Source organism: Seriola aureovittata, chromosome 2 (assembly GCF_021018895.1).
Source record: "Seriola aureovittata isolate HTS-2021-v1 ecotype China chromosome 2, ASM2101889v1, whole genome shotgun sequence".
NCBI classification, from domain to species: Eukaryota; Metazoa; Chordata; class Actinopteri; order Carangiformes; family Carangidae; genus Seriola; species Seriola aureovittata.
In genome coordinates this window covers 5,101,965-5,114,710 of record NC_079365.1, presented here as the reverse complement: position 1 = coordinate 5,114,710, position 12,746 = coordinate 5,101,965, and the positions used below count along the sequence as shown (strand labels likewise).

The window sequence follows — 12,746 nt, the reverse complement described above, 5'->3', positions numbered from 1 at the left end:
CACTCCTACATCTTCCTATCTATTACACAAGATGTGCCAATGAGAGGTACTTTGCAAGGGAAGCGTTTATGATGAGATCCCACTCTCTGTTAGAGGAAATAAATAAGAGCAGAGACAATAACATGAAGAACTTTGAGGCTTTTATTGTTCATGAATTTCATATTCCTCCATAGAAATTATTTCCAATGATGGTCTCTGTTCATCTTGTTGCATAAGGACAAAGTCTAAAATAAACACCTGTAAACCTGTATAAAAAATTTATCACAATATTGTTAATGTATCATATCAATATATTTATCTTTAGTCCAGAGGATTATGAAAGCATTTGAGATTAGCATCCAGTGCTATGATTTATAATTTGTTTCTCTCTCTCTAATCAAAGCAACAAAGATCTGAGAGGGTGGCATAATTTCCATACAATCCAAAAATCAGTATCATTACTAAATGGTCTAAATGTTTTTAAACTTCAAGAGAATTTAATGGATATTGTTTCCTTTTGTGGTTCTTGATATAACCCTCAAATGTACTTGAAGACAGTGTGGGTGTAAAAGCCCCCCGCTGATGATTTCCCACAGCAGAGTTATAAACAAAAAAACGTTATTACAGTGTCGCCTTCCTCCAAGTGTAACACTCATTCCCCCTAACAGCATTTTTTAAATCCACCATCGTCAACAATCCATCATTGTTGCACAGAGCCCCTTTTCAATCCTTTGCCCACATTTAACACAAACTATATGAAGACCAGTTTTTGGTGTACAAAAAGTACAGTACCCTATTTGGAGCTTTAAAGACACAGTACAGTAAAAAGTAGCCTATGATTTTCTTCTTGATTCTGTCAGTCTCTAACTAAAAGCATGTATTATTTTCTCATTTCTCTTTTTGTCCAACATGTTTTCGATGATTCATCCTACACTCATCAGTTATGTGACATCAGTCACATAAAATGGGATTTGGAGCAGTCAGCTAACAGTCATCCATCACACTTGTGTAGAGATAGCTATACAGTATCATGGCTCAGAGTTGAGTGGATATCAGTTGGCAAAAACATTCTGCTCCCAAAACAACATGGTTGTGGTCTATTTTATTCATTTCACCCTCCCTGCTGACTAACTCTAACTTTTAAATCAAAACTGTGAACAGTTTGATCAAGTCCCTCTTGGAATTGTAGACTACTCCTCTGCATTTTCCAGATGTAAATACGTCACATTACTGAAGTCAAACACTGTCATTTCACTTCCAACATGTGATTTCAGGACACATGACTTCCATGTGTGGGCTCACAGCGTGCTGTGTGGTTTTCGTACACTGGTGAATCCTGGAAAACTGGCGCAGGAGTCAAATGTTATCTTTGAGCAATAGCATTTTTGCATCATATTTCTTACTGTAAAAGTAACTATAACAAATTATCAATAAAAAATCAAATTATCTCCTGTGTAAGTCAAAAAACAAAATGCAAGGACTGCTGATTGCATGTGGAAAAAAGTGTCCATCTGGTGCTCTTCAGTGTGAGGATCTAAATCACTCTGGATTCTTGAGAAAAATCTCTTTCAAATTGTCATTTGTTTTGTTTAGATATGAATTAAACTGTCTCTGATCCTGACCACAGTAAAAGAATATCATCTATGTATCTACCCCACCATATCTTATCTAAATAGTATCTAAATTGCATCACACTAAAGATTCCTAGAACATATAGAAAATTCAATAAGGGGTGGAGACAGATTAAAACGGCTCTTACAAAGAGAATCCTTCTGGATATATACTTTGAAAGCTGTGCAATTCACAGGTTTAAATGGGGAACTTGATTTCTCTCCTTTTTTGTAAAAGTTGCTTCTTTGTAAATATTGTTGACTGAGGAATCTGATTTCTTGGGCCTCTGAGAAAGAGAGTCTAGAAACTACTATTTGACGTCTTCTTCGACTGTACTGAAATATTGAGATGTTCTAAGATGTTATTTATATATATATATATATATATATATATATCAGTTTGTGCTTTATCTCTCCTTTTAACAGGGTTTATTTTGTGATTTTGATTACCTCATTATGGACTATACCTGTTCATGCTGACTGCATGTGATTGTTTGCCCACCTGTAGATTGAAGATAGTGTGCCATATGACTGCCTGGACCTATCATGTTACAACTTCTCTGTCCATTCTGATCATGTGACTAATGCTACCTTATAAATGGAAGAGCCCAAAGGTGGCCATTTTTTACTTTTCCTGATGAAGGTCTAATGGCTGAAACACGTAGGCATGTTTTTATTGTTGTATTGATGCCATGAAAAAATAAAGGCTTTTTAAATCATCGACCTCTTGAGTGCCTCAGATTTTACCAAGTATCTCCTGTGTAAATTGATTATTTTCTATGTGACAAGGTTGTGGTGGGTGGGAGTTCAGAAACATAGTGCCAGTGAAATGTTTGTTCTTTTTTTCCAAGCTTTTGACTGCTACTGTGTATAGCAAGTCTTAAGAAGATGTATTCTTATTTTCATTCACTACACAATTTAAAAATATATTCTCATGCACCACTGAAGCTTAAGTTATTCAAGTCAACATTTATTATTTTTTCTGAAATGGAAATTAAAAATGTAGACCTTTTCAAAATAAACTGTGGCAAGGAAGTTAGCCGACCTTGATAGCTGTTTAGGGCTAATCTGTATTTTTACTATGTATGTTTTGGACAGATAATTGAAAGCATAGACTTGTGTTTTTCCTGTTTTTAATGAGGCTAACTTAATTTAACAACCCTGCTACAACATCAGAAAACATGTTTTGTTGTTTTGTTTTAGACTAGTACTATAGGAATCGACTTGGGGGTGAAGATGAGGGCTATATTATAGTAACTGGTGATCATTGGCCAATACCTTCCTCCTGTAGCTCGAGTGATTCGCCTGCAGTGAAGACATCACAGCAAGGTCACCTGACTGGACTTTTTTTTAGCATTTCCACTCCACATACCAAGGTCATGTGTGTTTCAGGCTTTCACTTTAATCAAACTATTAACTTTGTCTAGTCCAGGAGTTGTGGGAATTGTTCCCTCTGTCCACACATGAACTGACCACTGACCATTTCATCAGAGCACCAAGAGCAGATCACAAGAGACTGAAAAAGGCATTTCACCCATGCAGCACACAGAGACAGAGTGAGGCAGTGGGCATACATCCAGTCCCCAGCTCAACTCTACTGTTTGTATAGAGCCATTCATCTCCTTATTAGGATCAGTGCTGGGCCTGAAAGGAAGCTACAGGAGCTCTCTGTGTTATTGGTGTCAGTGTCAGAGGATTTGTAAAGATGCTGAACAAGGAGCTCAGTATTTGTTTAAGTATAGACGGGGACAACCACAGAGAGACTGAGGCTGAGAAGGCATGTCGATATCGCTCAACAGCATTTTAAACTTGTCTTTTAAACTTTTCTGAGCAGTATAGGTCACTTGCCAAGCAATACTACTATGTGGACAGAGTGTGGTTTGCTAAATGGCAGCTGAAAGCCAACACCAAGCATCTTAATCTGTGGAGTGTTTGGCAGCACTATGTGCAGTTGGAGGAAAAGTGTCTGGTGAGATTGCAGCATGAAAACTGCTACCAGAGGGACATCAATCATGATGCATGAATTATGAAGGAGCCTCGCATTATCGCTGCCAACATAAAAACAAAAGAGAAAAAAAATCTATGCATGATGGACAATCTATGAATGATCGGTGCATGCAGAGTGAAAACATTTCAATGCCAGCGAGCAAAAACGATGCTCTAAAAACCATATCGCAATTAGAGAAAAGCCTGCGGTAAAAAAAAAAAAAAACTGATGCCAAAACAATGAGTGGTTTCTGTTACTGAGGAGTGGCCTTACAACTCTTTGCGTGCAGCTGAGGAGGAGAAGTGAAAGTGTTGTGTGATAAAAACACAAACACACAAGTGATCTAAAATAAAACACACAGAAGTTTCAGTCCGGAGTGGACCACCCTAAAATACAACAACACTACATTTCTGCTACAAACCACTGCGGCTTTGATGGACAGCAGAACTCGTACTCATACACGTATCTATTGACAGATACTCCCAACAAGGCTACATACTGTAACAATGCCACAGACACACCAGTGTATGGTTTAACAGAGAACCTGTTCTGATTATAAACCAACAGTTTTATTAATGAGGTGAGAGGAACAAGGCAGCAGGTGGAAGAACAGAGTATGCAGTTTATTCAGCTATGATGGATGTACTGTACATTTTAATTACTATAACCATAGTTAAAAATAGGAACTAATTCTCATGACGTAAAAGCATAAAAAAAAAAACGTGTACTTTACTAACGATACTCTCGATTGTATTGTAAGTGTTTTTACTATTGTGAATGCATATGCGTTATCAGAAAATAAAATCCAAGACCCGTAAATATTGGGGTCATAAAACACATAAATGTGAGTTTTAAAACTCAAATACGTCTCTTTTTTGCAGCTGACAATGAAGTTTCTAATGTCGGAGGTTCCAAACAGCACATGAATGCACCACAAAATTCAAGACTATGGGGCAAGTGAACTGCAGCGGCATATAGAACCAATCAAAAAACCCACACCAGTTGTTTTTTCATCTATAATCATACACCACCAGTGTTTTGACTCAAACCATGTGATTGAATTCCAAGTGATAAAACAAATTGGTGGTGTTACCATGTTGCATGTTTGATAGTCGTGACCGATAAGACTCATTCAAGAGGTGAGGCAGGTGTCTGCATCATCGTTTCCAAAGGCCTTCATTACTGCCCGTCCAGACTACAGCGCAACTCCACAGCTTTCACAGTTAAACGGATCAGGCAGCATTTCCAGAAGTCCCTGTTTTAGAAGCTCCAACAAGGAGTGAAAACACATTAACTTAGCGAAGGTGATGCATTTCGAAACTAAAACATATTAGTGTGGATGTAGCCTACGTCGCCAGCTTCACTTTGAGTGAACACAGACTAACGTTGACTGAAGACGAGGTAGTATTTCGTTGAGGGGACAGCTCATGAATGTACACAGTATTAATCAAATTAACTATCATGAGCAAGGGAGCAGTTAATTGCCCGGCCCTACCAACCATACTTTGACAACTTCTGCAACCATAAACTAACAGCAAAAAGCCGACATATTCACTGTGATGGACTATCTGTCTAAACTAAGTTTAAGGTTTAGCAGCATGTGACCTTGTACATTGTCAACACACTATAATTGTTGCTAAAACTACTGATCACAGCCTTCGATAGAATTTTTTTCACGTCTCCATGAGCAGACAGTTTTCCCAGTTGTCCTGGAAGTGTCTTTTTGATTTTTCTGAGCACTGTAAGGACCATGTTGGTTGAAGTTTAATGTTTTCAGTGAAAGTTCCTTGGCAAAAAAATAAATCTCACCAGGAGCCCATTTATTAGCCGTTTCACTTCTCATCCAAAAGGCTCCTTCAGAACTGAAGGATGAGAGGTGAATCGTCTTCAAGCCCCTCAAGCAAGTCTAGCTGCTCTCTTAAAGCTCAAAGAGACACCAGGACCTGGATGACTGAGAGTCTTCACAGACATGTCCATCTGTGATGAAGTACAGTGTGATCCTTTAAAGTACAAAATGGTCAGCATGACTAATAACATTGTGAATTCTGAAACCACACAGACTCGATCTTTAGCTCAGATGATTCTCATAACATGATGTTCTCATGGGGATTTAATGGAAGAATGATTGTATACACAAGCAGAATGTTTTGCCACACAGACCAGATTGCCTGTGTGTGTGTGCGTGCGTGGGTGCGTGCGTGCTTGTGTGTGTGCGTGCAGTACAGTTGATTCTTCACTAGGCTGCAAACACAGCAACAAGCAAGTTGGTGCAACAAAGCAAAAAGCATGAGCCACAAAGTAAACACACAAGATGTGTCACGTGCTACGACAGATTATAAATCAGAAGTGTAAACACACACACCTTGCATGAGTGTACAGTGTGGCGCAATGACTGCGGCTGTGCCTGGATCTGCCTTCCAACCTGTCTGACCAGTTTAGACGCCACATGACAGGCCCAAAAAGGAACTTGGAGTAGATTGTGCTCCTCCACAGACCGCTGCAACAAACAACTGATCACAACCCCCTCAACAAATGCATTTCTCTCCAACAAGCAGCCAACCAGCCACAGCCCGCGTGCAGACTACCTGCTCCACCGGCCATTTGGTGAACAATCATCTCTCAGTCTAATTACCGCTGAAATATCATGTAGAGGTCAAGAGTCTACCCACCTTCCTCAGTGGAGCTGCATATCTCATTAACCACACAGCAGCAGCAGCAACCATTTTTAATCACACAACAGTTACCAAGGGACCATCATCCTGAAAGGCCAAATTCAGTTTCACTTCAGCTTCAACATGCAACTTCATCGAAAATGATTTTGTACAAATCAACTCAGGAATTTACTCTGCAGCAGTTAGGCATGGTATTGTTGTGAATTTGTACTTTTTTGCAACTCTAAGCTCCCCTAATCCTCTTTTTAGGTCTTGTTTTATGTATTTATAAATCATTTGCACTAAGATCGACCTCAGTACGTATTTTTCCTCAATTCGCCAGCTTTCTAAAATGTGAGCGACTCAGCCTGTCGCACACTCTAATCATCGGGGAAATGGACACAGACCAGCAATGGAATTAGCCTTCCTCCACAACTGTTGAATGCAGAGACTCTAATTAATGATTGCTAAGTGTGGAGTGGCCAAAAGAAAACAATAGCTGCTGGCTTGGGTTTTTGGGAGAGGCCAAAATAGCCGGAGAAAAAAAAAAATTTTCATGGCATGATGAAGGCAGAATAAACAGGCTGGGAAGAAGTGGCAACTGTTCCCTTTCCCCACGTGAACCGACTTTGCCTGAAATGTAAATTCTTCTTTACTGCGGGGAGGCAAAATAAAAAAAAAAAAAAAAAAAAACGAGCAGCATGATGGGTATCGTTGCACCAGATCAAAGCCAGACAACAACATGATGAGTCTCATCCTTGAGAGGCAAGGGATTTGTTCAAAGACGGCAGAAGAAGTCGAGAGGGAAGGAACGAGGGAAACGAGTGTAGGTATGCAAAAAGGGGGGGGGGGTAGAAAAAAAAAAGAAGGAGAACCTGCTGACTCACTGTAATCATCAGGCTGAGGCAGGCTGCTGAGCTGCTGCTCAGGGTAAAGCTCTCTGCCTCCCCTTCAGAAGGACAAAGTGATGCTTCCCATCAACTGTGAAGAGCTATATGACTGAAGGTGGGGGAATAAAATGGTGAAATAAAACTGTCTCGTGGTATGAAATAGCTTCTCCTTCTCTCTTCTCATACCCGAGTGCAGGCAGAATGATGCAATCTGAGGAAGGCAATAAATCGCACAAAGCTGGGTGAGTAAAAAACCAAAGCTAAAAATAAAGCCCTGATCACACAGACAGCAACAGGATTGCAACTGGTTTGGGAAGAGACCCCCAATAGGAGGAGTAAGAAGGAGCGTATAACTGTGGACCTAACCACTGGACACACCATTAAAGATCACGCAGCGAAGCAATACGATGCTCAAGTCTGCACCATAACAAGATTTTGGCAGGACTGCAGTGGCTGCAGCATCCTGATGAGGCTTAATTCAATTCCCATAAAACAAAAGCACACAGCCACTGTGAGAACTGTTGTGGGACTGAGCTGTTGTAATGTTGTGTTATCCTCTTTTGGTTATTCCAAACAAAGCTTGATAAAAGAGCATGTAAAACAGAATAAGATTAGGTCTCTGTTTGTTGGGCAAACAAACACAAAGCTGCAGTGCATTGTACCGCTGTCATACTGCAATTACAGCTGTATCAGCCAACAATCAATAACACAGTGCTTCTTGTGAGTTATCAGGTATCGAGTATTAGTTACATGGTTTGTAAACAATCTTTGATTTGCATAAGGAAAGCTGTAAATAATCATTCCAACACAGGTAAAATCTGTTTTTCTTCACCAACTTGTCCCAAAACCTCTCGACATTTCAGACTCGTTACAAGGACTAATTTTAGTGTTGGTTTAAGGGTTAAAGTTACAATCCTGAAAGGTCTCGTATTGTTACATGAGTAGTATCAGTATCAAAGCGCTCTGTCCACAGAGAAATGCACACAGCCTGTATCCAGAAACTGAGCCTTAAAACAAGCCGTCAGGACTTCTGTAACTTTGTGATGTCACAACAAAGCAGTCACCCCGCCCGTCTGGACCCACCGTCCAACGTTGCAGGATTAAGACTATAAATATGACACAGAAAACCTGATCTATAAACTTGGGGAATTGAAAAATTAGGACATTTAACTGGTTTTGACCATCTTTTTCATATTTTAATCCGTCTCTTATAATTCTCTCAACTTTAGGGTTGTGCAGCAGTAAGTTACTGGAGTAGCCCTTTAAGATTTCAGTCTTAGTTAATCTGGCAAGACCTGTGGTTACTGGTGGTAACAGTAAGTGTGTTTTAATAGAGCGGCACATGTATGTGCGGCTGGGGTAAAGAAACACGAGTACAGAGGGTTCATTGTGTTGCATTTCTCTGATACAGAAGACCAAACAGGACAATCATCATGTCATCCATTATGGTGGCTGAATGCTGTCTTCTTCAATATGTGAAATACAGACATGCACCAGCTTTTGTCTCATGTATCACATATAGAGCATGCATGTGTTGTTTCCTGTGCATCCATTGTGTTTGGGCATTCAATTGGAATTTACACAGGAAATGAACTGCCATTACCAGTTTATATAACTACATAAACACGCAATGTTAAATGTTAAAACTGTGTTAAGCCCTGGGGTTATAGGAGATATGGAACGCATTGTGTCAATGGAGGTCCTCATAAGTATAGAAGTACAAATTTCTGTGTGTGTTTGTGTGTGTGTGTGTGTGTGTGTGTGTGTGTGTGTGTGTGTGTGTGTGTGTGTGTGTGTGTGTTTGTGTGCGTGTGTTTCTTTATGCGTCTGTGATTGGTCACTGGAGTTCAGCAGGCAGGAAGGGACGTGACCACACTCACCAAGCTACAAAAACATGGCGGGTCAAAGAACATTCAGCTGGGAAAGCAGCAATGACAGCCAAGCGCAGGACAAACACGCACACACACACACAAATTCACACAAACACACACACACACAGTACCTGTTGCATGCCTTGGCAACATCAGAGTGACGCCACATTTTTATACAGCACTCCTTGTTTGTGCCAAGAGCTACTGTATATACAAAATAAACTATGACTAAAATGACCAACTGAAAATATTCTTCTTCTATGGTACCATTTCATACAGATAAACCACTAAGTGCTCCCTTTTTCCAGTGGAGGAGTCAATAAGAAATGGTTGAGTTAACTTACAAGTGCAAGAAATCATTGCCTCCAATGAGACACACAGAGGAGAGGAGGGCTGCTCAGCCTCACTGGATGCCTCATACAAGCTCATTTGAATTGCAAATGGTGGCAGGCAGCATGCTGGGCTGTGAAATCCCAGCAGCACCCTTGGGCATCTGAACTCATGCACAAACACACGAGTAGCGAGACTTTGTGTATACATATACACCACAGTGAAAAAGAAGATAAAGCCGTTCAGAATCTTTGAGTTTGAGTCACTTCAATGTGTCTGAACTTGATATGATCACAAATTCATGTGGAAACACTGACAAACAGTGCAGAATCTGACGCTGGTGCTGAGGTGAGGTAACGGCTCCCTGGCAGTTAGGAGGGAGCAGAAGCATCAGGTGATACTCAGAGGAAGGCTGGCTGGCAGGCTGACTCGGCGAGGCTAACGCAGCAGGCACAGAAGCGTGTCCGACGTCAACAACATGGACGCTGTGTGACAGCAGGTCTGCCAGCCCGAGGCTGACAGTGTGCGCGGCCCGCAGGAGGAGTGTGACCAAGTATCACAAGCCCACCTGTACAGCAATAGGGAGCAGGCCAGAACGCTGCAGAGGGGGTAGGACATGACAAACCAATACAATAAGAAATGTGATATAATAAGCTCTCTTAAGGGTCAATCAGAAGACACTTCATAGGACCTTTCTACATTCAAAACCATAGACATTTAAGGTAGGAATTCAACCACAGAGAACAGTCCTAAAGCATCCTGCATTGCTGAAACATTCCTCTTCAGTACTGTATGTAATTCCACAAAACCGGTGAAAGCCAGGGGGGCCAAAGGTGAGGCCATTTCCATACATGGACATGTCTGAGCATGCAGGCAAAAACAGGCAATGTGCTGCAAATGTCTGCACAGCATAGAGCTGAAGTCTGTATTTTACAATATTTACACATCACTGACTGATTCATTCATTGTGAGATTTAAAAAAAAAACGGTGCAAAAATATACAAACAACAAATCCACTTGTATGTTTTAAAAGCAAAACTCAAACCACTTTGTGTGGGCAAGCCAGAGGTGTTGATGAGAGAGAGGGTGTGACAATGGCAACATTGTGTAAGTCACTCCGTGTGTGTATGTGCATCTGTCAGTGTTTGCTGTTGCATAATTACTGGATGGGTGTGTTGGGAGAATACAGTGACTGAGCCAATAGCAGATCCAGTTCTCCCTGACAGGCTGAGACACAAATTGAAACAAACATACAACAGCTGATTCCAGCTGAAGAAGAAGCCAAGTACAACTCTGAAGGACGTGGGAAACCCAGAGCCAAAGTGAAGGCCGGTGCTGTAGGTTGTGAGAACATCATGAAGGAGCAGATCTGATGTGAACAGCTGACTGAGCCAGTGGGCGGAAAACGACGCTGCAACTTGCTCCTTCCTCTGCTTCAGTCCCATAATATTATTCATCCCCCCGGTAGAGGACGGCAAGCAAGTGGGCAAAGTCCATGCGCGTTACAAAATGATGGTGTATTGGACAGCTGCAGCTTGAATACATGCCTTCTCATTGCAGCAGCTAAAAGCACAAAGAGAATATAACAAAGCGCCGCGATCATTGAGGAATTATGTGTAAAAAAAATAAAATAAAATAAAATAAAAAAATAAGGACAAAGCGGGAAAGATCTCGGAGGCGTTAGAGCTCGACATTCAACAAATCGTTTGCCACAACCTCAAGACAGCGCTTGAACCGACATAAGCAAACTAGCGGGGGAGGAAAATACGAATATTTCAACATACCCTCCTGTCAGACAGACATCCAGAGGAGGACCATGGATGGCGCGCACCGGGGAGGGGGGAGGTCAGTCCTGCTCCTGCCGCCGCTCCGTGTTTATTCCCCGGGTTTAAGGGAAAGGGAGTGTGTCGGTGTTTTGCCGGTGAGAAGCCTAATGAGAGAGGGAGGAGGAGGAGAGAGAAAGAGGGAGGGACACTGTCAGATGCAGGGAGGCAGGAGGGAGGAAGACACACACGCAAATACACACGCGCACACGCACGCACACAAGCCCGTGTGTTCAGGGGGAATGCGTAAAGCCAAACAGCGCTTGTGTCAGTCCTGGAAAAAAACAAAAAAAACAAAACAAAAAACGTCTCTCTATGTCAACAAGTAGTCAGATCTAAATAAACATGCAGGACATGCCAACAAGGTGACATAAGCAGCTGCAGTCATCCACGTGTCAGAGACTTCTGTCATGAAACAAGGCAACAACATGGGATAGAAACCCGCCTACAATGTGTTTGGGTTGTTATAGTGAGTAAGTGGAGATGGTTCATTTTTACGCAAATTCTCTCTCTCTCTCTCTCTCTCTCTCTCTCTCTCTCTCTCTCTCTCTCTCTCTTTCTCTCTCTCTCTCTCTCTCTCTCTATCTGCTTTTAATGAAATATTTACAGACCCCAGCAACTACATCAGAGGAGTTGCTGTTATTTCTTCCAGTGTCGTCAGGATGGCACCACAATCTCTTTGATTTCATCACTTACTGTATAGTCCATTGCTAATAACGCGCAGCCTCAACTCCCTCACCTTAGTACACAGAGATGATGGGATTTTATTAGCACAAAGGGCAGCGCCCCCCCGGAACCACCCACTGTTGTAAACAAAACAAAAAAAAAAGAAAAGGGAACTCGAACGTGAAAAGCAATAATGCGGAGGTATCAGATCCCTATTGTGCCTGCTAAATTAACAAGGTATTATTTTTGAAAGGCAAGCTGAGTTTGATGTAATTAATCACCGATCAGGGGTTTCTGTTGCTGATTTGATTAATCGCTGTCAGGCCCTTACAAAAGCAGGGTTATAATTCTGTAATGTGTTCATTGGGATAGTATGAATATTACAGCAGAACTAATTTTCTCTAAGCCTCTGTACAAACATACAAGGTCACCACCCGCTCACACTGTAAGCACTAGGCTATAGGACAATGTCATTTTATCTGTAGCCTATAACCAGAAGTCCAGGGGTCACAAAAGCCCCGGGTTACTGATTTGTATTAATTTAATTACATTTAGGACGATATCTGGTGTAATGATTGTCCTTAAAGGTCCAATAGGCCTATAGTATAAAGGTAGATTTCCATTTGTTGTTTGATTATAAAGCAGGTCTAGGTTCTATATTAATACGGTGAAGGTATCAAAGCCTCAGTCCACGGAGAAATGCACACAGCCTGTATTCAGAGACTGAGCAAAACCAGCCGTCAGGACTTCTGGAACTTTGCAATGTCACAACTACACAGTCACCACCTCAGCCATGCCCCCAGCATGACCAACCTGGACCCACCATCCAGCCTTGCAGGATTGGGTCTCTCTGAGTGTTTACCTGAAATCTGCTATAATTTTATTCAGTCACCCAGAAAACAGAATATGACAAAATATGGACCTTTAAAAGACTCACTC

General features: G+C 41.4%; 1 protein-coding gene across 6 annotated transcripts in view; it reads right to left on the bottom strand.

The window, feature by feature from the left end:
- LOC130161207 (protein 4.1-like) overlaps nt 1–11,291 on the bottom strand; it is a 90,126-nt gene extending 78,835 nt beyond the window's left edge. For 2 of the 6 annotated variants that reach the window (XM_056364309.1, XM_056364317.1), the window contains exon 1: nt 11,103–11,291. The gene's annotated coding sequence lies outside the window, so the exon portion shown is untranslated. The remainder of the gene's footprint in view (nt 1–11,102) is intronic. The other 4 variants (XM_056364325.1, XM_056364334.1, XM_056364343.1 and 1 more) reach the window with 4 other exon arrangements.
- Nucleotides 11,292–12,746: the final 1,455 nt, after the last annotated feature.